The sequence below is a fragment of the Pinus tabuliformis genome, chromosome 6 (assembly GCF_031772625.1).
Source record: "Pinus tabuliformis cultivar Carrire ecotype Pingquan chromosome 6, CPIR1, whole genome shotgun sequence".
Lineage (NCBI taxonomy): Eukaryota > Viridiplantae > Streptophyta > Pinopsida > Pinales > Pinaceae > Pinus > Pinus tabuliformis.
Window position 1 is genome coordinate 1,111,113,486 of NC_142292.1, and position 20,771 is coordinate 1,111,134,256.

The window sequence follows — 20,771 nt, forward strand, 5'->3', positions numbered from 1 at the left end:
TCTAAAATTCTACTTTCTCCATATGAAATCCAATGAGGGTGAAACCACTCTCAAACATCCTGAGTCATTTCATGGTAATGTTAAAAATTTAAGTAAAAGTGATATTCTCCTTTATTTTTCATTTTCATATTCTCCTTTGTTTTAAAGGAGAATATCACTTTTACTTTAAAAATTTAACATTACCATGAACTGCATATCAACACTAGGGCCATAGGCTTGAAAATTCGGCTGCCCCACTCAAAAGATTCCTTTTTTTATAACTTGAGAGACATCTAGAAGCATCTAGAGGATATTTTAGTCGCCCAATAAAAAATTAGAAGCAAAAAAATTTAAAAAAAAATACAAGAAATGTCAAGTTACAAAAGGAAACTCCAACGTACGGCTCAGAAATGCGTTTCCGGTCGTACTAGCCATGTTTCCTCCTTGAGAAATGGGCCAATACGGCCAGAAACGCGTTTTTGGGCCGTACCATCCGGGTTTCCCTGTTTCCTTTTCGTTTCTGTACGGAAACGGACCCTCTGCCCACGTTTCCTGCAACTTATGTCTCTCTTGATCTTCTGTAGGGTAGGTGACAATAAATTGTGGGTGAAACATTTTCCTGCATTCTCCTCCCGCAGTTTGTTCTCCAATCTAATCAACCCTTAGATTAATTCAGTAACTTGCCACCAATTGCTTTCTCATTTTCAAGAGGGAGACCTCCATCAAAATCTTTGTTCAACATAACATCAAATATCTTCAAAAATTGTTTCACAAATTCCTGTTGCCTAGAATTGGGAAACTCTTTCAAAGTGGAATCGGCTGGCTTCTTATTTTCGTCTTCACTATAAGCAGTTCAATCCCTTTGTTCCACTTCCTCCTTTCTTTCTTGCCTCTTTACTTGGCGACATGACTTTCCCATGTGTCTTTTTGAAACAGACTCTGCATTTGAAATACTCCCAGAGCGAGTGTGGTTGAGAAACTTGTGCTCCATTGTTTGATTCAGACATCTTCTAGTAATACTTCCATGTTGACTACAGGAATTGCCATGAGTCTGCCAAGACAATACACACTTGGATGGATCACCCCCATTGGTCTCATGTAAATTTTTCTCACTTCCACTGCCCATGGTTGATGGGTCATCCTCCTCTCCAGCAGCAGAGCTGAGCCTCAAATAAGTTACATTGTTGATCTCCTTAACATCATGGGATTTAGAAGGGGCAACTCTGTCTTGATCAATGGCAGGGGCGAGTCAAAAGATTCGGAACAATCAGTCATCCCATCATTTTCCTCTGAATCTCCTCCAATAAGAGGTGACTTAATGAGTTGAGTCACAGAGCCATCTGACTGACTTGAATGCAGAGCCTGAGCATCGACAACATGTGTTAATTTTGCTTAGGGTTGTATTGTTCTTTTCTTTTGACAATTGCATTACATCTTTTACACATAGAATTCACCCCACAACATTATAACATCATAATAGCAATTGTGTAGAAAGAACAATAACATCAATACTGCAACAGAACATAAAGAAACAAAAGAAGAAAAGCATGCACACATAAAGACACCAGGATTGCTCGGAGAACAGGGCAAAACCCCACAAGGGAGAAAACCAGGAATTCTTCTTCTTCTTTTATTAGATTTCATTAATTGTTCAAATGTGATACAAAGTACAATATTATAATTTATGAGACATGATCCTTTACATCAGGCTACCTAAGGACTAACCAAATCTTGTTCACAACTTTGTTTGTGAACAAGATTCGAATACAAAACATTGTCAACATGAAGAAGGGTTACTTCAACATCACAGTAGTATGATCAAAGTTTCTCTTTAGGGTTCCAGGTAACAAGAGATCTGCATATATACATGAGATGGGATCATACCAATCTGCCAATGCCATTACTGTATTGCCATCCACTGTTGTCCAGTGGAGCCATAAATATGCCAATTCCAATATATAATGCTGAGTGATATTATGCTTTTACACAACGATATTGTTGTAATGACCATATATCGCAAGGATCAAATATGTAGTGCAGAGATTAAATATATATGATGTTGTGACCATACATAGCAGAGATCAAATATATATATAGCGTTGTATACATCACGACCTCATCATCAAGCCATACATCTTTAACAAGGATCTGCCCTGCCATTGCTGTCATCATCATCATATTGTCACTAGGGTCATGATCATTAAGGTCATGCATTGTTACTAAGAGATACAACTGAGATGACAATAATGTCATATTCTCAACTGAGATGCCAATGATACTGTCATACCAATATACCCATGTTGTTTATGATATCTTACCAATACTGATCGATGTTATAAATATAACTAAAGAGAAATGTAATGTTACTGCAAAAAAATTATCCATGTAATTGACAAGGAACTAGACATATCATGTGAAACAGTGTCAACTATATTGTACGCCAAACTATGCGCATATCAATACACGTTGTTCTGCAACCAACATCATATCAATATTCATACTCCTGAAAGACCATATATTTACTACAAAGCGAGAGATATACATTATGTATGCATATACTGCTTCGATCCTTTGCGATGTATAAAGAATACAATCTCTGTGATAAATAAAGAATGAAATTGTATGATTATACCATGATCCTTTCTGTGTCTATGTGATATACAATAATTCTCTGTGATGAACAAAACTTGTGCCATATGAACCAATGCCATAACATGATGTGAGAACACCAAAACAGCGAGGACATTATCCATGGATGCGTGAGTCCAGTAGCGAGCCAACCGCAGAGAGATGTCTAGACTCTATACGAACCTGTTGTGGTAAAAACACAACCCCCCCGTTATTTGATTTTGAGTATTTGGATGGCTTCAATGAGCTCAATCTGTTCCTATCATCCTTTTATAACTCGTTGGATCTCATTTGGACATTTGGTTTGCAAATAGCGCCTAATTGAAGATAGGATGTTTTTCACTGCTTTGGCGTTATATAATGTATTTTACCTTTTAGTTTATAAATATGTCTCTTTGTAAACAATTAGTTTTTTGGAAATGTTTATATTTGTAAATATTATTTTTTATTTTGTATCATGCATTTCATTTCCCAGAAATCGTTTTGGGAAATTTCACCCAGAGACAATTTTATTAAAATAATTAATTATTTTTAATGAATGCCTAAGTATAAACTTAGGAAATTAAAATAATTAAAGGGTATTAATAAAACTGGGTGTGAATCTTCTAGAAGAAAACAAAGATCGAGTCAATATGATCTAAGCCATTGATTATAATTTAATCTAGGTCGTTGATTACTCAACGAGAAGATTATAAGGACTTCGATGGGCATTTGGAAGACGCATCGAGTAGGATCAAGAGATCAATTTCTTAAGAGAGCAGCCTGAGAGATCATCGAGGAGATTCTTGCAGTGAGGGGCAAGGATAGTTTTCCGGAAGAAGTTTCTCTGATCCGGAGAGTGCAAGGCAGAGAGGGCAGACAATAGTCCGGAGAGGCAGCACAGTGCCACGCAAAGGCAATGCAGAGCTTCAGAGGGAGTTCGTATTTCCGTTAGGGAACAGTCGGGATCTAGTGCCAGAGTCGGGGTGTGAGACCGGGAGCCCAGAGGGCTAAAGTTTCCAGCTAGCAGCTGATCAAGAGGAGGTGTAGTGCAGTCCCAGCAGCAGTGATGCAATAACTGCGTAGGTGTGACGAAGTGTTGCGCTGAGACAACGTAGAGGCTCATCTGCAGTGCAGATCAGTGCCAGATTTTCCAGTGACAGGGTGAGATCAGCTCACCATCTTTTGTCTAGTTAGATTTCTGTATAGGATTGCCAGTTTGGGCATCCGAAGAATTGTATTCAGAAACTACTGCATAATAATACAAACCCTCAGTTGTTGCACCAGTTTTCTCGCATTGGGTTTTTTCGTGGACATTTGTCCAAAAACAACAGTGTCACTTGTGTGTGTGTGTTATTTCTTCATGCTCAGTTCTTGTTTCCACACATAATTTAATTAGTGAAGGTTGCAGTCATATTTACTTCGATATTTACATTCTAACACCGTAAATAACATGCATGAATTAACAAGTACGAGAAGTAATATTAGTTTGTTGCAGTAGAGAATTTGGTTCTCCAAATTTTCACATGGTATCAAAGCGCAGGTGAATCAAGAGAGGTAAGATATCTAGCTCGTGATTTATCAGTGGCAGAGGGAGCAGCGTAGCAGTAGATTCAACGCAGAGCAGTCTTCAGGTGGGACGCAATTTTTTGCAACGTTTGTTGGATCAGAAAAACGACAGAAGAAGGAAGAAGACGCCTTTTGAGGGAATTTCATCCTCGGTGAAATTTGAGCCAAGGAATTCTATTTCTCAGTTGCTGAGCAGCAGTAGCGAGGAGCAGATCTACTAACTCCAACAGGGAGTGTGTAGGACAACCTAGTAACTGCGATGAAGAGAGAGGGAGAAGTTCGACTTTTTGTTGACAAAGATGGCAGCTAATGGGATGAGAGACCAAGATCAATTGGACGGAGCATCCAACTATGTCATTTGGAAGGCTAGGATCGCTTGCGGCCTGCCTTCTAGATGAGCATGATCTCAAAGCCTATGTCGATAGTGTGGTAGTTGAACCCGTCGATGCAGATCCACTCAAGAAGTACAAGGTTGAGATGGCAAAGGCCAAGCAGTGGATCCTCAACAAAGTGAGGGATCACGTTGTATGTCACATTCCTGGCAAAGGGATGACCAAAGAGATGTGGGATGCCTTGGCCACATTGTATCAAGGATCTTCCAAGCAACAGAAGATGTACTTGGAAGAGAAAATGAAAGCCGCAAGGATGCAGAAGGGGGAACGCATTGATTCGTTCCTATTGAAACTTCAAGAAGTCTAAGATTAGTTTGCAGTTGTAGGATCATCACCTCAACTTACAGAGATGGTGAGGTTGGCCCTGAACTCGGTGTCAGAAGAATGACAAGTATTTGTCCAGAGTATCTTGGGTAGAGAGAAATTGTCGGATTGGGAAGGGATGTGGGCCGCTCTTCAACAGGAAGAGATGAGGCGAGACTTAGTCAAATGCAAACTTGATGATAGCAGCAGCAATGGGACGAAGCCTGAGGAGGAGAAGGAGAATGCATCCCTTGCATCAAAGGGGCAGCAAGAGCAGCGGAGGAAGAAGAAGGACGTTTCTAAGATCAAATGTTTCCAGTGTGGTGAATTTGCTCACTACGATACGCAATGTCCTCTCAACAAGAAGGACAAGGACGAGAAACATGACCTGCGGGTTGCAACCGCAAGGATCGAGGAGGGGTTTGCCATGATTGCCCAAATACCTCCAGGGGAGAGGTGGGGTGATTTAGAACTGTAGTTCGAAAGAACTGCAGATGGGCAGGGTCCATTGAGGAGTCCACCTCGTGGATCAATACTTTGCTACAGGAGCCCATATAAGAAGTAGTAGGATGGACCAATGTCAGTTGGTGCAGAGGAATGTCAGAGTGACAGTTGCAGTGGCTAGGAGCGCCAAAGACTAAGCAACGCAGAGTAGAGTAGGCAGCAGTGCAGTTAGCACAATGCAAAGTCAGTAGCAACGCAGAGACTTCAGAGGGTCAGCGCAAAGACTGGCAGCAAGCAGAACTCCAGCAACAGATGCATCACGTTGAACACCTTTGGTTCAGTATTTTGGATGGTTTCTCAGTTGCAGCGGTAACAGATGAGAGGGAGTTGCAGTGCAGATGCAGTTGGCAGCAGCATGTAGAGTCAGCAACAACACAAATGCAACATTTGCGCAGTAGTTGGTGGGCAATGATGTAAGACATCAGCAGCGCAGAGGGAGATATTACAGAGTCAGGGTGATGCTTCAGCGGGTTGCATTACTAAAGCACATTCTTCGCTAAGAGGGAGTGTTGATTCCTGGTAGCATCGGACGTGCTCTAAGCCTCAAAATTTTCAGAGAGGCTAGGACACATGTATTCCAGAATACCCAGAAATCGTTTTGGGAAATTCCACCAAGAGACAGTTTTATTAAAATAATTAATTATTTATAATGGATGCCTAATTATAAACTTACGAAATTAAAATAATTAAAGGGTATTAACAAAACTGGGTGTGAATCTTCTAGAAAAAGATGGAGATCGAGTCAATATGATCTGAGCCATTGATTAAACTTTAATCTAGGTCATTGATTACTCAATGAGAAGATTATAAGGACTTCGATGGGCATTTGGAAGACACATCGAGTAGGATCAAGAGATCGATTTCTCAAGATAGCGGCGTAGAGCAACCAAAGAGATCATCGAGGAGATTCTTGCAGTGACGGGCAGGGGTAGTTTTCCTCCAGAAGTTTATCTGATCCGGAGAGTGCAAGACAGAGAGGGCAGAGAGTAGTCTGGAGAGGCAGCGCAGTGCCATGCAGAGGCAGCGTAGAGCTACGTTGTGGCAGCGCAGAGCTTCAAAGGGAATCTGTATTTCTTTTGGCGAACAGTCGTGATCTAGTGTCGAAGCCAAGGTGTGAGACTGGGAGGCCAAAGCACCGAAGTTTCCAGCTAGCAGGAGATCAAGAGGAAGTGCAGCATAGTCCCAGCAACAGTGACACGGTAATTGCGTAGGTGTTACGCAATGCTGCGCAAAGACAGCGCAGAGGCTCATCTCCAGTGTAGGTCAATGCCAGATTTTCCAGTGACAGGATGAGATCATCTCACTATATTTTGTCCAGTTAGATAAATTCATAGAAAATTATAAAAACAAAACTTGAGATAAAAATAGAAATGCATGATGAGAAGTGGATTATGTGCATGAAGTTTTTCTTTCCATGACAAAGGAGTCCTATTTCATAAATGAGGAGGAGGATGTGAGGCATCGTTTGTCCCAAAGAATTATGGATAAACAATAATTAGTCGCTAAAAGCAAAGTGGAAAAAGTCGACTTCAGGAATAAATTGGCAAGGGTTCAGAAATTGAAAAAGTCGTTAAAGTTGAGAGGTTTTTGAAAAAAACGACAAAATTTAAGAAGTACAAAAATATTCATTTTTTGAATTGTTTTAGCATATATAGTATCAACAACATCAGATAAATGCATTGCCACATAAATATGAAAAGAAAGCTAATATATAAGATGTATAAGAATTCTAGTGCTACATCGCATATCGACAGTGAATCAAGTCTTGAATCCTAATTCTTGACTCAATCTCAAGAGTCAAAATATCAACAAAAAATATAATAAATGTGTATCATGAGTCATCTACATGTCATAAACTAATCAATCACTGAGTTCCCTCGCCCCTTTTTATGGGAATAGGGAATGGCTTTGCCTTTTCCTCTAGAGGAAGAAGACCCTACCCCAAGGCTACAAACGGACACTGTCATCCTCTAGAAGCAAAAACAGGAGGTCGCCTCTATCCTCTATTGCTGCCCATCCTAGATGGTGTCACCTCCTCCTCCTCTACCTCTCCCTCCCGTACAGCTACTACCTCCTCTGGCTCCAGTGTGTCCAGATCCACCTCTAACCAATCAGGGACTAAGTCCATGATATGGCTCTCAGTCTCAACCCTCCATGCAACAATGGTATCAATATGGTCCAATGAGATGGCTTCCACGTCAAGGGTTTTCTGAAGTTGTCTCACCCACAATCGTGTAAATTTCCTCTCCTTTGGCAGTGACAAACACCTCCTCTCTCCATGGGCACAAATCGCAAAGGTTAGAGTGCAAAATGAGTGGAAAAATCGGCCTTTTCGTAACTTATACATGGCTCGGCACCTCGTGAGTTTTTTGATAAATTCTCAATTTTATCCCAAGTTTTACGATTAAATCTCGTGTTTTCATTTTTGAAAAAATAGTGAAAAACACGGCTGATAAAATCGGTGAGTTGAAGAATCAGGAGTTCCTGATGTTATCGGGATTTCATTGAGACTATTTCCACATTGGCTAGAAGAAGTAGGTAATTGAGGGTTCAAGGGTGGCTAGCTGCAGAAAGACATGTTGCAGCTAAGCCTATGATTGAGTGAAGAATCGTCCCCCACATATTGTTTCCAATCAACGAGATCATGAACCAATGAACAACAACTCAATGTTTACAAGTTGTTAGTAAGTTGGGATCTTCAACTCTCATGTACAATTCCTCCTACTCACCTCTCATGTGGATCTATTTATAATGAAATCTTCTACATGTTTATCAATCCATGGTTGGAATTTCTTTATGTGATTTTTGACTATTTAATCTAGAAGTTTGGGCCATTACGTTGTATCATAGTTCATCATTATTATATTCAGCCCAAAATTTTCGTGTCATTTGCATCCACCTTTGAAGAATTAAGATTTGTAAAGTGACCAGGGGCAATGCTAATGAAATCAAGATATGTTAGACTGATTAAACCATCTATATATGTGGCAGTCCAATCTTCAAACATATATAAGGCTGAGAAATTAAATTTTGATATTGATGACCGGTAACAATGTAGAGTGTGAGAAAGAATATATGACTAGAGATTAAAGCTCTAGATGATAAGGCTTACTTGAAATTTAATGATGTACTTAAATAAGGACAATATATGAAAACTGTTAATTTTTCTCAAGTCCTCTGCTGTTATAATTATTTAAAGCAATATTTCATTATGTTACATTCACCCCAAAACAGTTAAGCAATTATAGAGAGAACGGTAATAAATAATGAAATATAGCCATGCACAATGACACTGAGATTTTTGGTCAAAGACCAGGGTAAAACCCCACAAGGGGGAAAAACCAAATCAATTCTTCTCCTTAGGAGATATTCATTCAATGTTCAGCTAAGATACAATCCAATTTAGTACATCAATAAACCAGTCAAAGTCAACCCTTTGACTTCCAAGTCAAATCTAATCAAATGAGAGAAAAAATCAGCAATTTGTAACCAGTCAACAATCTGGTCAGAGGGACAAATTTCAGCCTCCTGTAGCTCGGTCAACAAGACAAAATTAAACCTGCAACTCCCAGAAAATTTTGGTCAAAGTCAACAGTCAGCCTGCAGTCATCGCAAAGAGAGATTTGGTCAATGCAGCAGAATATTCCTAGTCAAAGATTTGGCCAATTAGAGTCAAAGTCCTCCTGCAATCTTCAACTTTCCAAGACAGTCCAACAGATGCCAAATAGCCCAAGTCAACAAAAGTCAAACATAATAGAGAGGTTGGTCAACACTGGTTTGAAATGTCTCCTTGCTCCTTTGCACTTGTGAATGAACTTCTGCGAATTTCAGATGAATTGATGTGTGATTATGATGATCCAAATGAGGCTCAACGAAGTCATATTTATATGTGACTTAGGAGGTGGCTTTTCCACATGTGGGGTTGAGTCCTTCTTGAGGCCGACTTGGTCAAGGTCAAAAACACAAGTTGTCTCCATTATTTTGATAATGAAAATTCCGACCAAAGTTGGCAACTTCAAAAAAAGCTTGAGCACGGTTACTATACCTATCCTATAAATTGACAACTTCCTTGTTGGAAGAAGAGGAAATGGTTATCAAAAAATAATTAGTAACTTGATCAGATCATAGTGGTGATCTAGCCCAGATCATAGATGGATGTTAAATAATACTATTGCATTAGATGTAACAGTTGGTATTCATTATTAATAAATGCTAATGAATTTGATTTTACTAATGAATCTTGATAACAATGCTTATGGTGTCTGTCACTCTACATGTAATATATGTTAAGATGATTATCATAGTTAAGATTTTATGTTGTGGTATTAAGTTAACAAGTGGAATCCATTTATTATAGTGTTGTAATGCTATGCCTTTGATAAAGATATGTTGATGTTTTAATATTATTATGGTATTCCAAGATGTGATGGCAAGTGGTAATTGCATGTGATTTTTCTAACACAATGTTAATGATGGCATGTGTGAGAATGTGGTGCTTGTGATAACAATAATGTAGTGTTCTCATGATGACAAAAAAGAGTTATCCTATGGCTTATTTGTTGCATGTTGTGAGGTGGTGATACATAATCCACTAGTGGGTCGAGAGGGTCAATTTATCTGATGATCTCGCGAGATCTCATACCTATGAGGAAGAATATGCAACACCTTATGGGCTAGGGGACAAACTCAAACAACTACTTATGCCAATGTTTCTTGCATAGATTCTTAATGGGACATAGGAACATCCTAAGAAGGTCGGGTGCCTAATATTGGAGTTGTGTTGCCGAAGTCCAAAAAATGGCTAGTGTTGCTCACCAAGGGATTTAGGAGATTGGAGTTCGATGCCTATGGATATATACCTTAATGGGTTGTGGTTGGATTTGGGTCAGTGTTTCGAGATGCCTAGGGTACATTAATATCAAACTAGTTGCCTACTTGGGTATACAAGGTCTAAAAGCAATGGTGCAAACATCGGCATCGGGATAGAATCAACAAGGATCCAGAAAACCAAAAAATCAGGAAAATATCAGTAAAAATTGGCAAACATTGGAAAAATTAAGATACCACCAAAATATTGGTAAAAATCGGCAAACATTGGCTAGGCCAAAAAATTGTGCGATTTTGCGATGAAATCAGGATCTTATCAAGATGTTTGCAACACTATTCTAGAGCCTTGGGGTCATGATAGACCCAAATGGATTTAACCCTAGCTTTCCAAAAGTAGAGAAGTGTTATGAGTGTTGCTCACACTTCCTAGGAACATTCGATCATTGTTGTTTCAAATGTAGAAAAGTGTTAGAGCATTGCTCACACTTCCTCAAAACTTCAGTGCATGTTGTCCCAAAAGTAGAGAAGTGATAGAGCGTTGCTCACACATCTTGAGAGCTTTCGATGCCTGTTGTTCCAAAAGTAGACATGTGCTAGAACATTGCTCACACTTCCTATGAACTTTCGATGCCTACTATGGTCACTTACGGTGGCCTTATACTAGTTCAACAGAGGGTGATGTGGAAGATACAAGGAGAAAATTAAGAGAGAGAGAGAGAGAGCAAAAGCAAAATTTATTTCGAGATAATGTTCCATGTAATGCCCCATTATAATTATCAGCTTCATCGACAATTATCAATCCTCTCATACTACGCCCGGGGTGTTTTTCTTCAAGCCATAGAGGGCTTTCTTCCACCTATATACATGAGATTCCCGATCATGAATCTCAAACTCCTCTAGTTGTTCCAAACCTGTGGACCCACTGCATGAGGGGAATGGTCCCCTTATATGATTTTCCTTCGGTACATCTCAGACATGCACCTTCATGCTCTACTTGAATTTAGACATCCCTATCACCATTTGACTCACATCCAGTAGGGCCCCATAGGTAGACCTCTGGTCTTATAGATGCGATATGTCAATTGACATGATCCCCGATGGACCATCTTGCAACTTGATACAAATTGCCAACCCTGAACCCATGAGAAAAAGCATCTTTGAAAATTATATTTTTTAACACGTACCTTTCCATCGATGAATGCCACCCTGAAACCTTTGACTTCCATCTCCCAGATGGACACCATGTTCTTCTTGCGATCAGGTACATAAAAGAGATTCCGTAAATGAATCGAGTTACCCTCACTCAATTGAGAGTTAACATTCCCTACACCCTTTCCGAGATAGGTGGCATCAACTCCAAGTATAATCCCACGATTGTTTCCATCTCTACCAAATTAGAGAGTGCACCCATCTATCCGATGAAGTGCCTTGAAGCACTACAATCTATAAGCCAGATTCACAAAGAATCTGAAGGAGAGGGCCAATACAAGATAACGCTTCTTTATCTTATCAGAAACAACATTTGATTCTTCATACCTGGGGTTCCTTGCTTTCTATGAAGAGTCGGCCATTTCCTTGATGACCTGCATTACCTGTCATTCCTTTGATCATTGAAGATGTCCCTGGAATGATTGTTATCATCATCAAGTGATGTGTCCCTACCATTCAGACACTCCTTCGCATAATGGCCGAACTAGTTATCTGCCTTTCCTTCCACCCTGAGATCCGGTCTTCCAATGAAGTGATCTTTAGGTAGGCCATATTCCGCTGCGCCATTCTGATAATATTCTTTGCTTCAACTTCACCCTTGGTGAATTTGAAGAGGAATGAGGAATCCACTAATCCTTTTGTCCTTTCCCAACTGTCTTCGGTGATTGCTCTTTCACTCTTACTTGGGCATTGTCTTCACCTCAGCTCTGATACCATGTTAATTTTAGGTATGTTCTATGCTTAGAGCAATTTATTTCAATTTTCACAGTTAGCTCCATATCTTTTCCAAATTAGCAATCACATCAGCATTAAAGTAAACTACAAATAGAACATAAACATAAATCGCAGAAGACAAGCCAAGACAAGAGGACACAAGATGTGGCGCTAGCCAGGGACAAACCCCAATGTGGGGAAACCTTTGATCAATTCTTCTTATATGTTCTTCAATAGTTCAGCACAGAGAGAGAGAGATAGTACATTTACAACAGAAGTCAACACTTTGACTTATCTAGATAAGAGCATATATCCTCTCTAAGAAGATGATACATGAGATCAGTTGAAGACACGCTACTTCAACTAATTCTCCAAGGTGACTCCTTCACCTATCGTTGTGTTGCATTTCGTCATCATGTTGCACCTCACCGCACTGCACCATGTTGCACCCATCATCACTATGTTGCATCTCATCACGCTTCATTGATCATGACTATACCCATCATTGTACTACATTATGTGCCATTGTTGCACCATGTTGCCATCCTGACCTATGTGTTGGTTGCACCTTGCTTGCTTGTTGTCCCTTGCTTGCTTGTTGTCCCTACCATGCTTGTTGTTGCATGCTAGTTGTCTCTTGCATGCTAGTTGTAACATTGCATGCTTGGTGTATTTGCTGCTAAATACCATACGACTATCCCAATGTTTGTTAGTTGTCCCTTGCATGCTGCTCTCCTTCAGAGACAGATGCTCCAGTTGTTTTGGCAGTTCTCGGCAGTTCTGGCAGTTCCGGCTATTCCCGGCAGTTCCAGCAATCTCGGTAGTTCTGGCTTTTCCAACAGTTCCAGCTTTTCTGACAGTTCCGGCATTTCTGGCTTTTCTCGCTTTTTCGACAGTTCCGGCTTTTCCGGCTATTCTGGCTTTTTTGGCTTTTCCGGCCTTTCCAGATTTTCTAGCTTTTCCAGCTTTTCGGATTTTCTGGCAGTTACGGTTTTCTAGCATTTCCGGATTTTCCAGCTTTTCCGGCAGTTCCGGCTTTTCTGGCAGTTCCGACTTTCTGCCCTCTGGATCAGGGCAACATTATTCCTTAGGATCTCTCCTCCTACTAAAACCTAAAGACAAGTAGAGAGAGGAAGAGATCCCAAGTGTGTTGAAATGACTTGAAGGCCACCTCTATTTATACTAAAACGTTGAGCACATGTGGGGTTTATTTAGCCGCTGGCCGACCTTGACGAATTGTCTTATAACGCAAATAAATTCATAACTCCATGATTACTTATCGAATCGGATGATCTTTAGATCAATGCTACACCTCTCGATGAGAGGGATCCAAGAAAAATATCAGCTGTCATAAATAAGATGACCCACATGGAGTTTGGCCCTAGTTGCCAATTTTAACACATGTGCATGACCTTCAACTACAATAATTATGTTTTGACTTGTAGCTTTCGACCCTATAACACAACCTCTCCTCCATGGGTACCTGGTACTTTAACAATTCCATACAATGATTTTGAACCTAAATTGGGTCATGGTAGTTGCATCTCCCTATTCTAAATGTTTCCACCTTTACTTTTCTAACCAAATGCATTTCTCATTTGCCTTTTTGTCCTGCTTCTTTGAATTTTGCCCTTTCTATTCACCTTTATTCTTTGTGTGTGTGTGTGTTATGGGTGTTCACCCATGAACTATTTGAAACCTTTAAGCTAGCTTTTTCCTCATAAGAATTGAATTGTGTCTTGAATACTCCATAGGACTATATGTCTTAATTATTTAGTCATCACAATCTTGTCCACCCTAGGTCAGGTTATAGTGTTACCGACCAAAAAGTGGTTGTTCCCATCGGAGAAAAAAATTTCCTCATTTGGACAGCCAACCAACCAACAGCGCTACATTGGTTAGTACATGATGATATGTCATATTTCTCCACCATTTGCATCGGTCAGACACCTCCAACCATCCCACAATCCTCTTGAAGGAAGGTGGGCCATCATTTGACAGGTACTTTAACCATCTTGCATTTATGTACTTTTACTTAATGATTTGGGCATTTTGACATGGATTAAGGGGGATGATTGACTAATCTTGACCGTAAACTTGTTCTCTTACTTTACCAAGGGGTTTACATTTTACCATAGTCCATTGGGACCTCCTCAAGGTCTTAGGGTTGTAAGAGGGGCACTGCTTTGGAAACTTGGATTGAAGTAGTGTGTCCATGATTATTCAATGCTTAACGCTTTCCATCATTCTCAAGATTTCATCTTCATCCTTTAGGCTTGTGGCCATTGATTCATTGGGATTGGCAATCTCTTATTCTCATCCTTGAGATCAAGATTTCATCTTCATCCTTTAGGCTTGTGGCCATTGATTCATTGGGATTGCCAATCTCTTATCCTCATCCTTGAGTCTGGGCCAAAAACTTTCCCTTGAACATTGTCGTAGCTAAAGGAATGTTAAAAGCATAAAATGGCCAAAATTAAAAGAAAAAGAAGAGTGAAAATGCAAAAGATGGTTGGGACATTAATCAGAACGTGGGAAAAATCCTAGCATGAGCTAACCCCCTCATTAGCCATCACCTAGTTCCTTGAGCACTTGATGCTCCAACACATCATAAAGGAACTTTTGCATGTCGCAACCAAAATGCGTGATAAACTGACTCATCATTATTAAGAGGTAAATAAATGTTAAATCATTATAGACAAACTTGGGCTCCTAAGCTATGCTTCTGTTCAAAGAATTATCAAAAAGAAGTGAACGGGCTAAAAGGCAGGCTGAGGAAAGGGTTAACTCATGATGGACATCCATACACTCACGATATTTGATCTGTGAGGTGAGGGGTCAATGAGGGCCAAATATAACTTGGGAAGAGGATTGAGGCTTCCACACTAGGAATGTCAAAAATCATGAGTTACCCTAGCCATGAAATCATGATTTCTGACACTCTTAGTGTTGGAAGCCTCAACCCTCCTCCCAAGGTAGATTCGGCCCTCATCGACCCCTCACCTCACGGCTCAAATTTCTCTGTGTATATCGACTCTTGGCCTGCAAGATTTGCAGTTCAAATTGACTCAGCAATCACTCCAAAGAAAGGAACTATGTCACGCCAACGTGCCTATGACTATCGAGGTGTTGTTTATTATCAAGGATGTGGGCATACCACGGCCCAATTGAGAGCTAAAAGTTTTGCATCTAGGTATTGGGAACTCATCCTCAATCAGTGCAAGAGCAATAAACTCAAGTGGAAAGAGAATTGGTGCATGAGCAATGCACACTTACAGATATTGAAGTGCTAGCTGAGGTTGCGAATTGGGTGCCCAATGTTGTTCATACCCATGGAAGATACTTCCAATAATATGTAAATTGTGGACATCTAATGGCACCTCAAATTTCTCCTTAGCAAAGAACTAATTGACAAAAATGGGAGTAGAGAGGACATTCTTCTATCCCTGGATCACATGCAAAGGCAACTGGCAGCAATGGATCAAAGGCTAGGACACATTGAAAAGCACATGAGCATCCCTCCCAAACTAGTCTGCTCCCCTGGCAACAATAAGGAGCCCATCCAAGTAGGGGCCACAGCCTCTAATCACTCATCCTAATGGTCTTATATTTTCGTTTGTCTCCTCAAATGCAACAATTTTGTAATTCTTAGTTTACAATAGACACTAGAGGCTCGGCTATCTATCTTAGCTTTTTAGATTTAGATGATAGGGTTAGTTTTTTTTCTAACACTCTCTTGAAAACACTGAAATTCTGCATTAGGTCGATAATTGTCTAATGGTCAGCTAGATTAGATCAAATGTTGATCCGGATTGGATCATTATATTATTTGTCATCCATCTCGATGCTTTCAGACTGGAAAAAGTGGAGGAATCAACTCTCGGGACTATTTTTACCGGCGGGTCCCAGTTTGGCCAAAACAAGTTTGAAACCTTCTGAGATCATTTTGAGGCATCAAACGACACTTTTAGGAGGTAAAACTTTAATACTTTAGTGCAACACCTTATTATCTTATGCTACACACAGAGACCTTTCCAACGATGCAAGAATCACATAAATCGGTGTTCGTATGCGAAAGTTATGTCGATCAAAACTTGACCTTTCTGTTTTCACACCCATAAATTCGAGAGGATGCCACGTTAGCCCCCATAATTCATGGAAAAGAGGTTAGCCATGTGATCATGATGTAAAAGACTTTGGTTAAGAGTTGAGGTAGTCAAATCTAAGCACTAGTAGGCTCTGAGGTTGTGTTAGAACCGGGCCACTAGGAAGAAAAGGGGTTCCATTCTTTTGAGTGCATTTGTTCCATAACTGAGCAAAAATAGCCAAGAGGGATAGGGGGTACAACACACAGATAGAATTTGTGCACTGTATCAACGCACGGGCCATAAGCCATACTTTTTTGTACTCACAACCATATTTCCATATAAAGAAAGAGAGTGGAGCGACCTCAACTTCCAATTGGGTTTTTCTCCCGAAAGGGTTTCACAGGTCATATTGTGTGTCAAATGTGTTTGTGAGCTTTTAATTTCCCTTCTCTATTTTTTGCATAATTTTAATTCACATGCACATGCTATTAACAATAATCTACAAATCTATAAATCTAAAGAGATATAAAACTGTAATAGTGTATTTTGGAACTTTTAATTATAATTTTCTCAGATATGTTGTGACGAATCATCCAGTGGAATATCCACGACAGTTTACAAATCATATTGGTATCAGAGTAGGTTTCTTTGGGTATATTGTGGATATTTGAAAGAGATCTACATCTGCTGGCCCAAAACTTGTAAAACCCTAATCATGGTTGACTAATTTGTGAACAACCCTAGTGATCCTACGGAGCAAAAGTTTTTGGTTGGATCAAGTTGCAGATATAAATCGTAATGTAAATCTCCTCATGGCAACCCTGAACAATCAGCATGGGATATTCGGAGAAGATGTAGGTTCTAATGCGGAGGACAAATCAGAAGGGGGATCAAGGGATCGGGAAGAAACAAAGAACCAACCAAAGAAAGAACCTAGAAAAGATCAACCCAGTTCGAACGTCATGAATCAAACACAAACCCCATTCAAAATGGAAGTGAATGTCGATATCATGTCAAGATCGATGCTTTGAAGCTAAATAATTGGTTGCAGCAACTTGAAGCGTATTTCAGTGTCCCTCAAATTGAGAAAAAATAGAAGATTTCATTTGCACAGCAAAAATTAGAGGGCCATGCCCTAACCTGGTGGAAAGCCACACAGAGACCCTAAGGTTGGAGGGAGAACCTCTAGTGACTAAGTGGGAGGACTTCAAAACCCTCATTAAGTCATAGTTTTACCCTATTGGTTACATAGAGAACCGGTGGATCTAGTGGCACTACTTCAAGCAAAAACTGGGCAAAGCATGCTGAAGTACACCACAAAGTTCAGAAAGATGGCCATAATATTGGGTATCTCCCCAAAGAACCCAAATGTACTCCTCAACTATTTGGGGGGTCTGCACCGTCATTTGCAGGATCAAGTCATGCTATACAAGCCCAAATCGATGGATGAGGCTTGTGTACAGGCACAGTACCTGGAAAACATAGGTCTGAAGAAAGCGTAATCAAGTGGATTGAAGTAGAAGGGAGCAACAGGACACTTCAAAGGAGGGGAAGAAGAAGCAAAAAAGGGTAAAGATAAAAAGATGGCAGCTACAACGCACTATTGAAAAGATCTCAGTAACCACCGCAACCACTGCAACATTGACGGCCATACAGAGGAGAAGTGTTGGAAGTTGCACCCAAAGCTTAACCCAAAGAACAAAAAGAAAGACAATAAGAAGAAGAATTTCATGGCCACTAATTTGAGCAACCATGTGGATGAGAAGACCATCTGTACATCAGTGCAGAAGAAGGTGAATTTGAGTAGCCTTCAGCAACACGAAGAGAAAGAAATGACCAAACTCTTCCATATAAAGATACAGGTCAAGTAGATCACAATTGATGCTATGTTTGACTCAGAATCATAAGCGAATCTCATTGCAGCAAAGCTGGTCAAGAAATTGGGATTGGATGTTCGTGATCATCCAAGCCCATATCCACTAGAATGGGTAAATAAAGATGCAAAGTTGAAGGTAACAAAACAGTGCAAAATTAAATTTGTCATCAATGCTAATTTTATCAATTTAGTAGAACTAGATGTGGTTCCCCTTGATGTATGTGAAGTCGTGTTTGGAAGTCCCTGCATGTACATGTGAGATGCAATATTCATGCGGGGAGCCAACAAATATCGACTCAGCAAGGATGGAAAATCGTTCACCATCAATGCACACAAAGGCAAGTCAAAAATTGTGTTGGTAAGTGCCAACCAAAGCAAGATGTTGATCAGTTCCAACAAGAAGTATGTTTTATTGATTTTAAGAGAAAAACAGTGTGTAGAAGAGTCAGTAACAAACAGGGCATCCTAGAGGGGCATACTAAGAAACATAAACAACTGGAAGAGTTGCAACAAGCATACAAGGATGTGTTCTGAGAGTGTTAATTTTAGGCTATGCTTAGAGCAATTTACTTCAATTTTTCCAATTAGCTCAATAATAATTCCAGATTAGCAATCACATTAACATGATAGTAAAGTGCAAATCGAAAATAAACATAAACATTAGAAAACAAACCAAGACAAGACGACACAAGATGTGGTGCCAGCCAGGGACAAACCCCAATGTGGGGAAACCCTTGATCAATTCTTCTTATATTCTTCAATAGTTCAGCAGAGAGAGAGATAGTACACATACATTTGAAGTCAACACTTTGACTTGCTCAAATAAAAGATCTTCACCATGAAGATAACATAATGGAGTTATACTCTTGGCACCAAGGACTGCAGCTCAGAACGTTGATAGAGCAGCCCTCAATCTTCAACTGATTTGCAACGTATCAAGCTTCTAGAATAAGGTTCTCCAAGGTGAGACCCTTACAGCACCATGTTGCTCCTTGCTAGTTGAATCAACCTCAATGCAATCCTTCTAATATCCTTATGTCGCTGGCTATGGCCTGTGGCCTAGCTCAGCAAGACTAAGCCTGAATAAGGTCCAAAGTACTGTCTCCTAACAGTCCCAGAATCTGCCCAGATTTGACTTGCAATTGTTCTCCAAGGGAAGGTTGTCCCCTTTAGGCTTTGCCTTCCACAAGACCATCATTCACTTGTCATCACTGGTTATGGCATCATGGTAAGTTGCAGCCTGTACCAGCCCTCGAGCATGCACCCAAACAAGCTACTAACACTGCAGCTAGGTCCCTCTTCTTTGTTGATGTTCTATGTAGGAGTATAGGGCTAACACCAGCCCCTATACTCACCCAAAAACCCATAGATTAGGGCTTTGACCTTGCACTCCTTCCTGTGCAATCCGCTGTCCCAAAACAGTGTTGAACACATGACTAGGCTTCCTCTATACAGCGTATAGGAGCCCTCTTCAACCGCAAATGTAGGGCAGCATCTAATCCTTCTTTTTCTGCGGAATATGGCTTGCAGTTAGGGCACATCTAGCCTGTGACTAGGGCACAAACTGAACTGCGGATTTTGGGCCTCATACATCAGCGGATTAGGGCTCTCCTTAAGTGCATATTAAAGCATACATTGATTGCATGTTGGAGCTCTTTCTTGATAGCGTTAGGGCCTATCTTTCACAACTAATTAGGCCTCATCCTAAACTGCGGCTAGGGCACATTAAGGCCGCCTTTATACAGTCATTCATCTATGTCTATAGGGCTGAATTAGTCATAACATGACCCTCCTTTCTCTACGTCTAGATGTCTTCTCCTAAGACAACGTTTAGGGCTTTTAAGGACAACAGCTTAGGGTCTCTTCAAGACCTACGTTTAGGGCATGTAGACAATGTTAGAACTTCTCCTTTTGCGCTATAGAAGTCTCCTCCATGACTGCATTAAGGGCCTCCTCTTGTTGCATACAAGCCCTCAATAACGGCGATCTAGGACAGCGTATTAGGGCTAAATCTTTGTTGTGGTTAGATCTCCTTTAGGGCAGCGTATAGACCTTCTCTTCTTAGGTCTATCTTTCCACTAAAACCCAAATGAATGGAGAGAGAGATCACAAGAGATGATTGACCAAATGACTTGAAGACCTCCTATTTATGGTGAAACGTTGAGTGGGGTAAGTTGTTGGCGACTTGACGAATTGTCACATAATACAAATAAATTCATATCTCCATGAATACATGTCGGAATCGGAAGATCTTTAGATCAATCCTACACCTCTCAACGAGAGGAATCCAAGAAAAAATTCAGCTGCCATAAATAAGTAGACTCAGATGGAGTTTGGCCCTAGTTGCCAATTTTAACACTCCCTCTCAACTAACGAGAACTCCATCTGCTAATCCATCTGCCAGACTGTACTATCTCTGCTATCAACGCGATGCCATGCACTGCTCTACTCTGCTGAACTATGAAGAAGAAGAAGTGATCAAGATTGTATCATACCATTCTCTACTGACACCGAGTTAGTCCCATATAAAGAGAGTGTCTCATACCACTCTTACTGATCCGAAATCAGTTCCAAATAAAGATTGTATCATACCACTCTTACTGACCCGAAGTCAGTTCCAATTGATCCCAAATCAATATCATCCTAGCATAGGGAGTACAGTAGTACACGATGCGTCCATCGGTAGCACTATGGTCCCTATCC

General features: G+C 40.3%; 1 protein-coding gene and 1 pseudogene across 3 annotated transcripts in view; one reads left to right on the forward strand and one right to left on the reverse strand.

Annotated features, from left to right (window-relative positions):
- The window catches only part of BS14A (BET1P/SFT1P-like protein 14A), a 166,736-nt gene that overhangs the window by 43,938 nt on the left and 102,027 nt on the right, over positions 1-20,771 (reverse strand). The gene's annotated exons all lie outside the window — the stretch shown is intronic.
- Positions 5,017-20,771, forward strand: part of LOC149262790 (DEAD-box ATP-dependent RNA helicase 42-like) — a 48,198-nt pseudogene continuing 32,443 nt past the window's right edge.